Source organism: Corvus cornix, chromosome 2, assembly GCF_000738735.6.
Source record: "Corvus cornix cornix isolate S_Up_H32 chromosome 2, ASM73873v5, whole genome shotgun sequence".
Lineage (NCBI taxonomy): Eukaryota > Metazoa > Chordata > Aves > Passeriformes > Corvidae > Corvus > Corvus cornix.
In genome coordinates this window covers 64,286,782-64,298,850 of record NC_046333.1, presented here as the reverse complement: position 1 = coordinate 64,298,850, position 12,069 = coordinate 64,286,782, and the positions used below count along the sequence as shown (strand labels likewise).

Genomic DNA, 12,069 nt, shown 5'->3' with positions numbered 1-12,069 from the left:
AGGAAAACCTATCTGTGTCTGCACACTTGACACCATCAGTGGGATGGGGGGGTATGGCCTGGTGCCCCTGAGCACCCAGGAGTTTGTCTGTAGCACTCTGCTATTTAGAGGTGCTGCTTGCCTGAGTCACTCTTAAACACTGTTCATGCTGAAAATGAAACACTGTGATTCTAGCAGAGCACACAATGAACTGCTAATTACAAAACTGAAAACAAAGTTAAAGAGAAAAATGAGTACAGCATAATTTTACATCATGCTAAATAGCGTTTTTTCCCCCCCTTGGTTGCTTTAGTCTCCCTACTATGAGGTATTATGGCAGAGTGGGGAAACTTGGTTTCTCCCTGCAACACACTTGCGTCTTCCAGAGTTCACACACCTCAGAGCTGCTTTTCTCTCAATTTGTTCAAGAAGGATTTCCCATAATCTTGGACATCATTCTACTGCTCTCATCTTTCTGCAGTGCTCTCTTCCCAACTCATACTTCATATGTAAGAAGTAATATTTTAATTCCATCCCAGCAATTATCTATCTGTGTGGGAAAAAAAAGTCCACCAGCTGGTGTTCTGTATTGTGAAGAACACACAGCAACCTGGTTTGTCTGTCCCTTCCTTCTCTCCCAGTCCCTTGTCACATGAGAGTTTGGAAATAGTTTCAATAGGTGCCTGTGAAGCAGGAGAATGAAGAATTCTGCAGGGCACTGGAGTGAGCACAAGCACCGACTGGACTCGAGTTAGAATGATGAGTGTGCACTCCAGTCTGCACACTTGCTTCTCACAGTAAGGTCCTTAAGTGAGCAGCCTAAGAGACAAGTATGAACTTCTAAATTGTTTCAGACACTCATCTGTTTATACCTCTCCTCAGAGAGTAGGTACTTCAGTAAGTACTATATACATCCATCTGCATTTCATATTCAGGCACACAGGCATAAATACTGATGCACTAATTCAAATATAGATGAGTAGCATGCATGATGTCACAAGGATTTCTTTACAGCATCACAGTACAGCATCCCCCGAGCATCACCTATGAGGAACACAGGAATATACTGGTGGTGTGTTCTACCCTGACTGGCAATCCACTCCTAGCCAAGGATGCAAATGGATAGGCTCCAGTGCTTTCCGTAAGGAGCTGTGCCAGCATGATACAGATGATGGGAAGAGCTGAACAGATACTTAACATCTCTGTGTATATCCTCCCCATTCTGTCACAAGAGTACCTCATATAAATAAATAAAAGGGATGCTGTTAAGTCATGCCAGTCAAAAAAAAGTCTGAAGACAGACTCTGGCTGCCTGCCCGGTTGTGCTAGGTTTTCAAGGCTATGAAGCATACACTTGTGTCTGAGAAAGTATTTAACTGGTGATCCATGAACTGCTGGAGACTTAGGGTGATTTCTGAAGGAGATAATACATGTAAGTAAGAGAAGAAAGACTTGTAATGGGACTTCAGTCTACTCTGCAGGAATCAGCACCTCAGTTAAAAAGTGCTGAGGTCTTGTAAGTTATAAAAAGTTGACACCTATTTTCTCATTTACATAAAACTTCAAGAATGCTGTAGGGCACTTGATGCCAAGGTAGCTCTGCCTTTTCTCTGTCACACTGATATTGGTGGGACTTTGGTTAGTAAACCTGCAGCTCCCACTGTCAGTTAGACTTGAGTTCGGTGTTTGGGTTTTCTTGGGGGGGGGGTGTGTGTGTGTGTGTGTTTTCCTTTCTCTCCACCTAGGGCTAGTAACAGGTCACTATTTCCTCAGTTAAGTGACTTCCTGTAGTTGGGATTTGGAAATCAATAGAACTTTTTGTATTGCTTTATTCTGGCTGTCCTTGAATCTCTTTGAGGAAGTCAGTGTCACTGAACCACCTCTAGAGTAATTGGAGGGCAAACATTCTGTGAGGTTTGTGCTTGTTTAAACAGTAAATTAAATTGCAGGGAAGCTGTACTCGCTCACGGATATGATGATTAGGATGTTAAAATGGTATCGGTAGGCCCACGCCTCCAGTGCCACGGGAGTCCTTAATGGGCTATAACATCACTGACCCTGTGCGATGCGACCTTGGGGTGATGCAGGGGAAACGCCAACCTGCTGCAACCTAGCCCCTCCCACACTCCAGTGTGGAGAGTTTCAGTGAAGAAGGCAAACGGTGCTAATTTTTGCTGAAGAGAAAGCACGGGCAAATGTGGGAATGTTTCTAGAGCAAAAGCAAGCACCTGACGGCTTTCAAATGTGTGTAATTTTTAAATGAAAATTAGAAATGAGCCCAAGCTGAATTTCAATTATCGTAAGATATAAATTAAAAATAGAGTTGAAGCTTCAGATTATAATGTTCATTTTTGACTATGTGGTTTCGACTTTGCTACATGAGCTTTTCTTGTGTTTTGATATTGTCAAAATCACTTTACAGCAACAGATCCCAGTAGATTATAATACTACCTTGTAATATTTTAGTTTGTTAAATTAAAGGTTTATGGCAGCAGGATATGGTCTGAAAAATGACGCTTCCACGAGTCTGGGAGTGGGGAGGAGGAACTGGGCGGTTGGTTCCCAGTGGTGAAGGAGGGGCAGGGCAGGGGTGTTGTGGTGTGTCTTATTGTCACATTCGGTGCCAGTCTGTGACTGGGAGCTGCGGCAGAAGCGCAGGACGGCGCAAATCCTGCTGGGCCTACAGCTGCAGCCCAGAAAACATTAATTCCCCCTTTCTGGGTGTGAATTCAAGCCATCCCAGGTGTGCAACATCTTCCCCTTCTCTGCTCCTCTGTCCTCACAGCCCATTATGCTTCGCTTCCCTTCTGAACACCCCTCTTTACCCTCGTCGGAGTTCGCACTCGGCACAACGCGGGCTCTAAGGTGTTTTCCCCTTCCCCTCCGCCGTGGTTTGGGGAGGGGGGAGCCGCCCATGGGACCGTTTGCTCTTTGACCACCTCCTCCTCCTCCTCCTCGCCAGGGCCGCGCCGGCTTAGTGCCGCTGCTGGCGGCCGGTGTCGGGTTTGTGCTGGGAGTCACTGCGGCTTTCCCGCTTCAGCCGCTCCGGCCCCGCTCGCCCCCAGTCGCGGGGCGGGTCCCGGGCTGTGGCGGTTGGGCGATGTCCTGTGCGGCCACCGCGCTTGTGCCGACAGCGCGTGCCCCGTTCCGTGTCCTGTCTCGCGCTACCCCTCGTGCAGGTGCGCGTGCCCTGTCTCGCGCCCTGTCACGTGCCTGCCTCTCGCGCAACTACCCGTCCCCTGTCGCGTGCCCGGGCCTCGTGCCCCGTCACGTGGTGACTCTCGCGCAAGTGCGCATGCCCTGTCGCGTGGCCGAAGCTCGCGTGTTGTCTCGCGGCCGGATCTCGTGGCCGGTCTTGACCCATGTCTCGTGCCCTGTCACGTGCTAAGTCTCGCTCAGGTGCGCGTGCCTTGTCACGTGCCTGGGTTCGTGCTGGTGCTCGTGCCCTTTTGCGCGCCGAGTCACGCGCGCGATCCTGCCGGTGCCGGTCACGGCCTCCAGGGGGCGCGCAGCTCCCGCCGCCCACCCAGAGCTTCGCCGCGTGCCACAGGTCGCGGCTCTGAGGGGCTCAGGGAGCTCCCGGCACGGCAGCGGACACATCCCGTGCAATCTCCTGCGTGTAATTCTAGATGAAGGTTCATTCAACCCCCCTAGTTTCTGTAGTTTTAAAAGCTGTTTTAACCTTTTCCCTACGCCCTTGACACGGTAGCGGGGAGCAGCGCCCCGTGTGCCATTCCCTGTTGGTCGGTTGCCCCGAGGCTCCCCTGCGCCGCTGCTCGCGGCGATCCGCTCGGGCCGGGGCACGGGGGACAGATGCCGGCGGCAGGGAGCGGAACGGGCGGGTTCCGGGCCGGCGCGCGGGCCCCAGGGGCTGATGTGCCGCCGCAGCTGGGCCGCGCGAGAGGCCGGATCGCTGGATGGGGGCAATAAGGAGCCGGGCGGTAATTGCCTGTTTGACGTTTCCGAGATGCGAAGCGCGGCTGAACGGCAAGCCTGGAGTGCCCTTCAGGAGGTCATCCTGTACGTCACCAGCTTTTAGGCAGGATCTGCACTTAACCTCTCTTAACAGATGAGTTTCTAACTTAAGCTCCTCCAACGAGGAGGATACCACGATCCCCTGGCTTCTACTGTGTAATATACCTACAGCTGGAAAGGCTCTCCTCCTAATATTTAACTCAATCCTCTCTACTGAAAATTGCATTCACGGTAGTATGTGTGCAAAGGGTCACATGCAATCTGTTAGTATCTGAAAGCCCAACTTTTTACACTTTGGAAATTTATTATCATATTTCATCTCTTTTTTCTTCGACTAAACAAACAAGTGTTTTAACCTTTCCTACTCATTAATGTTTTCCTAAACCTTTCAGTCTTTCTGGCTTTCCCTGTATTCTCTCCTATTTAGCCACGTGTTCTGTAATTTACCACACGAAAGTGAATGCAAGTACTATGTAGTTGCCAACGTAACATGTAGTGATCACATCTACTCTGAGTGCCTGCAGTGTGCATTTATGAAATCTCTGGGAGCATTTCTACATTTATTGTAGTGTAGGGGGTTTTTTCTAGGCTGGAATCCTTACAGCAGTGTTTTGTATTGTAGGAAAAAATAGCTGGGCTTTTATCCCTAGGTAAAGTCTTTTCCTCAATCACCTGATTTCGAGTAACTAGCTAATAAAATTAAAGTGAATTTGTATCCTCCATGTGCCATGAAGCATTGCTTAGGGCTTGGACGAGGCTGTTTCTGTTTAATTAGTCTCTAGCAGCATGTTAAAAAGGGAATTCTGAAATTTTTTTTTTTGGTCCTGCATTAATAAAAGTTTCAGCAAGATTTCTCAAAGCGAAGGTTATAGCATCACATAACTTTGATGTGCTTGTTTCTTTGGAATTCACTTTGCTTGTAAGCAATGTGAGCCTTGGGTCCGATTGGGTTCCTCCTGGTTGTTCCCCCACTGTCCAGATTGAGGATTCAAAATACCTCTTAGAGATCCTTCAGTCCATTCCATTGATCATGTCTCTCACAAAGCAAAAGCATCCATGTGCTGTGAGGGGAATTAAATTCCCTCAGTCAGGGTTGGTGGATGTCAAGTTGGCATGTTTGCCTTGAAGATCTATCTTGTCTTGCACAGTGAGGACGTTAATTGGGTTGTAACTGGACTTTAGGGTGCTCTGACAAGTGACTTCTGCTCTTCTAGGGCAGAACAAGCAGCCTGTGTAAATCTGTAATTGCTGAGAAGGGGAGGCTGACAGCTACAAATGATCTGCCACTTGGTTCCCCCTGCTCTTGGCTGCCCTGCATGCTCGTTCTCTGGCAGAGCCCCTTGATCCCTGGGAGCTCTTAAGGCTGTGCAGTGGGGAAGGACATTGGCACTAGACTGTGCTGAAGCCAGAGGGGATGGGAATACAAAATGCATCTGCCTCTTCAGCCTCCCAGGCTGGGTTAAACATTTCCTGGGGGCAGTTAAAAATGTGCTTTCTGGTCTGTCCCTTGAGTGTATAATGGAATTTCCCCCCAGTTCTGTGGCTGTGAGAGCGCTGCAGCAGGTGCAGCACAAAGCAATGCGCACCATCAGCCACGTGTTGCCTCCATGTGCACAAAAGGGATCACACGTGAACATGCACACAGCCCTTAACTGTGCTTTCTCTCTGGGTCCCCTGCTGCTATTTTGTGCTGCTTTGGCCACCTCTACCATCCCTCTGGCACTGGGCCTGGGCTGGTTATGCCCAGGAGTGCACTGGCAGCATCTCTGATCACTCTGTGTCCAGGATGCTCTTTGGACTGCTGGTGGTTGATGTACAGAGTTAAGGTACTTGCCCTAAAGCGGGTTGGATGTGTCTCTGTATTTTTCTGGGAATTTTGTTTAGCATGTCCTTTTACTACATGCCAAGCCTTTCCTTGATGTTTGTAGCATCCCAGATGTTTGGATGATTTTTTTTTCCTGTGGCATATTGCTGTGTAACCCAGCAGGCGCAACACTTGATCTTCCTCTGCAGTTTAGAAAAAGTCTCTTGTCTTTGTAGACCTTCAGAGTAGCGACACATCTGCCTGTTATATTCTCTCACTGCTTATACCTTGTGCTTTGCTTTGGGTTGCAGTATCTCATTTTAGCAAGTATAGATGCTGCAATGGGGAAATGGCTTGTTACTATCCATGGATTTTATTCTGGTACTGCAGCTGGTTGGTTTGGTTATGTTTTTTTTTTTACTTAAGGAAAAGGGCTGGAATTTGCCCCTTAAAGGTGCTGCTTCAGAGCAGCAGTGCTGTGCAGGGGAAGAGTGGGGATGAAAGAACAAAGAGAAATGGATGCTTGACAGTTCCCAAAGAGAGTTGTTTCCTGTAATGTCAAGCTCATTTTTTACCTGAATGTGTTCCTCAACCACAACATTTTAGGAAGTAATCCAGAGAGACAGGAAAGATTAAAAAAACCAAAACATATATGGGGGTGCGGGGGGGTGTGTGGGTGTGTGTCCTGAGGCTCCATTTTTCCTGTTAGCTCTCTAAAGCATGAACTCTAAAACTCAGTTTGTTCAAATTAATGGAAATCTGCAAACCACATTGGGTCATAGAATGGTTTGTGTTGGAAGGGGACCTAAAAGATCATCTCATTCCAGCCCCCCTGCCGTGGACAGGGACGCCTCTCACTAGACCAGGTTGCTCCATGCCCCATCCAGCCTGGCCTTGAACACTGCCAGGGATGGGGCATCCACAGCTTCTCTGGGCAACCTGTTCTGGTGCCTCACCACCCTCACAGTAAAGAATTATGTGATTAAGTAAAGGTATGAGACCTTGTACAGTTTTTAAGCTAACTAATTATATAAAATATGGTGTTGGAATTAATACATTGTGAATACAGCAACAAAATCTCTTTGAGTAGTTTCAGAGAAAATCCTCAACTTTACCAATCCTGTACAGATTCTTGGTGATCATAATTAACCACTTAGAATGCTTTCCAAATAATTGAATGAACTATGTAGCATGTTTTTTCCTGAAAGTGCAACTTTCCCCTCTGATCTGTGTGGGAACCACATAACAGAATAAAGTACCTTACATGATCTTCTTGTTTGAGATGACAGTGAAACACAGAAAAATTCTCTCCTTGTTTCACCACAGAATGCACTTGAAGCACAGAGCTGCTTAGTGGATGACAGACTGAAAGATGTCTACTGAAGAGAAATTATTTGACTGTATGTGTGTCTATGTACATTGCTAATTTTGAGATTAAGTAGCTGGGTTGTGATGATGAACAGTTGTTGGCTACAGTTGTATGTGGTCAGCTTGTGATTTTTGCACAAAAATATGGACAGCATGAAATGTACCTGTTGTTATTACTTTTTTCAAAGGTAGTGTCTAATTAGCAGACTTAATTATTTTGCATCTATTGAAAGCAACAATAAGGCTTCCAATATATTGCCTTTGAGGTTTTTTCAGTAGTCATTACAGTGTTTCCTGGCATTCATCAACACTTCTAAATTACTGGGAAGAGTGTAATTAATCATTCACTTCCTTACGCTTCCTACTAGACAAACACAGATTATTGCAGGCAAGTTGAAATAAATAATTTCAGATTTTCAAAACATGCTGCAGCTAGTGGATTCTTGGGGTAAGCACCACTTTAAACACTCTTATCGACAGATTACAGCACAAAAGGTAGCTCAGTGCCTGACTGTAACAGGGTTTGATGACAAACTGTTTATGAGTTGTCTTTGAGGAAGGATTTCTCTGTCACTAAGTCAATAAAAATTCAGGGAAGAAGTTTATGGAATTCATTTTCAGTCCAGCCCAAGTACATCTCAAAGCAACTTGAGAAAATAGAGTTCAAGTGTTAGAAGCCTCAAATTCTGAGCCAAACCTTGTCAGCTGACAGTTTTTTCATTGGGATTAATTTAGGTTTGCTGTATTAAATCAGAAGTCATATACATAAAAGTTCTGTTTAGGCCAAAAAGGAAAAGTAAACCAAGTAGACAAGTTCAGACCACAAATATCAGAGTTTTTATCTTTATTCTGCAAATATGGAACATTTGGAAAGCATTGCGTAAACGGAACTTATGCCAAGTTTTCTGAAATAGTTACCATCTGATTTGTCTGCATGATATTTACTTGGTAAAAATGCATATTGCTCTGTTTCTGGAAGTGAGAGCTTACCCAGGAACTGCAACCTGTAGGGACAGAAAGTATGTTCTTAAGTGGTTTGTCAGCAAAAGTTTAAATCTGCTCCTGTCCCTACCCACCCAAGCTGCTTCACAAACTCACATCACCGCTGGAATGAAAGCACTCGTGGCACTCGGAGAACAGCGGCCAAATGTGTTTAACGTGCTGCCCCGTGAGGCGGGGAGGGAACAAGCTGGCCAAGAACGAGTACAAGTACGTAGCCCAATTTCTTCTGAAAGAATGAAACAATCCTTTTATGTCCTTGTAGGAAAGTAACAGCTTTCTGTTCTCCCTCTGCAGGCTCTTTTTCTAGAAAACCATTCTTCAAAAGAGCAGAGTGCAGCGGCATGCTTCAGCCTCCAAGATTCATACTGCTAGATTTAGGAAGTACGACTACTTTTGAATTATTGCTTAGATGAATGATAATAATAAAAGCTCACTAGCTTAAAGGAAAAAAAAAGGACTTTTGAGCATTGTCATGTAACTAATGATAACAATGATTATTATGTTTATCTTGCCAGTTTTAACCTCATCATCAATTCCCACATTTCACCCTAGATTCCGGTCTCTAAGAAATCCATGCTAAAATGAGCATTTGTTTCAGCGAAGCTTTCAACTGAATGTAAACCACAAAGGGTTTCTTTTAAGTTGGATATGAGTGGTGGTTTTTTTTTTCCTCCTCCCTTCTTCTGAAGGGGAGAAGAGAAGTTCTGGAAGCCTGGTTCCTGGTCTAAAACATTAATAGCATGAAGCCTCTTCAGTGTTTTTGTGTTTAACGCTGTTTTAGAGCCTTTGCTACATAAGGGATTTAGTTGCTGAATACTTACCTAAGACCCGTGTTCCCAGTTAAACATAAGAATTGACCTTACTATGTATGGAGTATATCAACAGCTTTGTTTGTTTATTTTGTTTTTTGTCTGATTAGTCTTGACTTATTAATGCTTATTATACAGTGTGTTTAGGTTTTGGAGGGGTAAAACCTGCCATGGTAATGGAAGTAAAAGCAATCAGATAAAGGAGAGTGTCCTCGCCTGCAGACTGTGGGAAGCATTTGAGCCTGCTTCAGGCTGTGGTGCCTGGACTCCGCTTGTTGAAGGCGCTTGGCCAGAGACCGTCTCACACCTGCGCTGTGAAGGCTACAAAGGCTCGCCGGGGGAGTGACAGGACGTGTAGGTGCTTCGTTTAGTCCTGTTACAGCTATAGCCCAAGTACATTATTTTTATTCACCTTCCCCTTTAGAGTTAAATCTTGTTCCTTTATATACGTGGTAGTAAAGGACCTTAAGTGTTTTAAGTACTGCAAGAGTCCTAGAAGTAGATCCGAGTGGATTTCCATATGAGGGAATTACAGGAGTGGGTCCTGTGGGCTTTTAGAAAGGAAAAGGCAAGAAGGGGGGGATGTAATTACCACACTGGCAATGATTGCAGTCCCTGGAGGAATGACTATTGTGTGAGGACTGCCTATCGGATAAAGTGAGTTTGTACTCTGTTTGTAGTGGCAAATTCTATGCTTGGCTCATTATGATACCTCAGTCTGAGTTAATTATAGTTTGGGATTGGGGGTGAGGAGAAAGACAGGAATGAAAGCCTCTCTCAGAAAACCTAATCCAAAGGAAAGCAGAGTGCAATTCAGTACCTTTTCTTCTGTCTGACACTTCAGCTGCTGAGAGCGCAGCACCCTTATTCACACAGACAGTGCCGTCTGTGGAAGGTCCTGTCGTAAGAACCATGTGAAGCAGCCTATTGTTGGGTGCTGCTCTGAGCTGGGTACACTTCAGGGTTATAAATACTACTGAGATGTTCCAGCATTACTTATTTTCAGATCACTCTCATATTGATGCATTCCCTTGCATGTTTTCTGTTTGTGACCTATTTTTGATGCATTTCACATCTGCTTTAGCAGCTCTTTGACAACCAGAAAACAGGGCTGTTTACTGAGTTCACAGCTGCTGCTAATATCCGTGTAACTAGCCAGAACTGACTGTTTTCTTGCTTAGCTCATCCTGTTGAATGAACCTCTCCGCAGGGTTTGTTACAAGTTTGTTTCAACTGGAATGCTATCAAAAGTTTCCACACATTTATGAAATTCTCATACTTCAGCCTTCCTAGAAACCCAGAAACATATGCACCCTCACTAATTCCAGTAACTTTCTGTTTCCCATGGTTTAACTACATCAGCTTTTCACAGATAGTGAAAACAGCCTGTATAAATGGGATGAAATTCCTGCTGTCATTTGTTAACACTAGTGCTACTGACAGCTTTGCACTTGAATGGGGTCTTTAAGGACATGAGTCTTCTCATCTAGTTTAAGGACACTTACCTATCGCTTCATATTGCAGTGTTTCATTATGGTAGCTCAATTACCTTATTTTTCACATAGTTTTTTTGTATACAGATGATGTTTGAAGAGGGGTAGGAATGTAAATTAATCCTGCAGCATTTCCTCGGATCACCTTTCGCGAGTGGCTTGCTCACGGTGCATCATCTCTCAATGAGGCTGCATCCTGTAAGGCTGAATTCCTACCTGTGCCATCATCTGAGTGTTTATGAGTGGTTTGGTACTCTTGCAGTTCATTGTGCTATGGATTAGTTACCTTCAGGACACTTGTTCCCACCAAAGAAAGAGATTATTGGACCTTTGTGGTTTAGGTGCAAGAAGTCACAGGTGTGTAAGGTCTGAACAGTTTGCTTTTGTTGTTGTTTGGTTTGTGCTTAGGCATTGATTAAACACACAATATTACCAGCAGTCGGTGTGTGTGCTTCTGGAAGTGAACAGAGGTCCCAGTCTCCATGAAGCAATTAAGGTGGGGATACACTTCTTCAATTCCAGCTGTTTGAGCCTTTCCTGATTTTAAAATACTGTTCAGAGCTGTTATTGATCATCTCCCAAGTGTTCACGTTTTTAATAATTGTGTTTCCTAAGCCACATCGTGGATCTCAACTTTCAAGCCTTTCTGTATCCTCGTGGGGTAAATGTTACCAGGTTAGCTGTGATCTGAATTACAGATGTGGATACAGAGGCACAAAGGGTATAAAAGATCTGCCAAAGTCATTTCAGTGCATCAGAGACAAAATTAGGCAAAAAGATTTCTGACTCCCACCTGTGTCCTACTCTTCCAAGCAATTTTCATGCTTCATTCAATTTTGGAGCTTTTGCTGTCACGGTATCTCACAGGTAGCTTTCATTTCTTAATGGTTTTGAAGATTGATTTTCACCACTCCCACCCCCGGTTCATTTCCAGTTGTTAATGAAGTATATATTGAATTTTCTTTGGTCCATTGTGAAGCTCCTGATGGTGACTCTGAAGTATTTTCAGATCCCTACGTGCTTGTTCTTAGACAATGACAGAAAATGTGGTGACGAGCCTCTACTCTCATTTTACCAGCTACAGCCAACAGGAGATACAAGACCATTTGTTTGGGCTCCTCGTAGATGGACTAAGATATTTAATTGCTGATAGGCTTTTCAGTGTGCGTTGTTCCACTTCAGATGACCAGTGTTGTGGGGTAGCTTAAAAATATTTCTTGTGGTAGTTAACTAAACTTGGAAACTACTTATTTGTAGTGTTGTGACAATGACAAGGTGACTGCCTATCATAAGAGCTCATAAACCAGTTTTTGGTACCTAAAAGTTGTTGTCCACTGATGTTAAAGGAAACCTAGATGCACAGCAACCTTCTCTGAACCTCTGTTTCTTTCACCTGTCTCAGATAGTCACTCTGGGAAGGGAAATCTTGGTTTTCTGAGATATCTGCTTGTTTTGATTTGTTCTAAGGGGAGCCTGGGTGAGTAGCTGATACTTGGACTTGAGATGGCTAAATCTGTCCAACCAAAATCCCACCTTAGTTTGAGGCAAAACATAATAGTGGTGGCATAAATGGATTGAGAGTGGGCATTGTGCACTTGAAAGTGGGCAGTGAAGTGCCTTCTGTTATTTTACACAAGTC

General features: G+C 44.8%; 2 long non-coding RNA genes across 2 annotated transcripts in view; both read left to right on the top strand.

Annotated features, from left to right (window-relative positions):
• The window catches only part of LOC120409679, a 160,190-nt gene that overhangs the window by 25,108 nt on the left and 123,013 nt on the right, over window positions 1-12,069 (top strand). The window lies entirely within an intron of this gene.
• LOC109145066 lies at window positions 4,694-10,728 on the top strand. The gene is made up of 4 exons (XR_002046212.3): window positions 4,694-5,780; window positions 8,208-8,335; window positions 8,423-8,509; window positions 9,076-10,728. It is a non-coding gene; the product is annotated as an uncharacterized LOC109145066 (long non-coding RNA).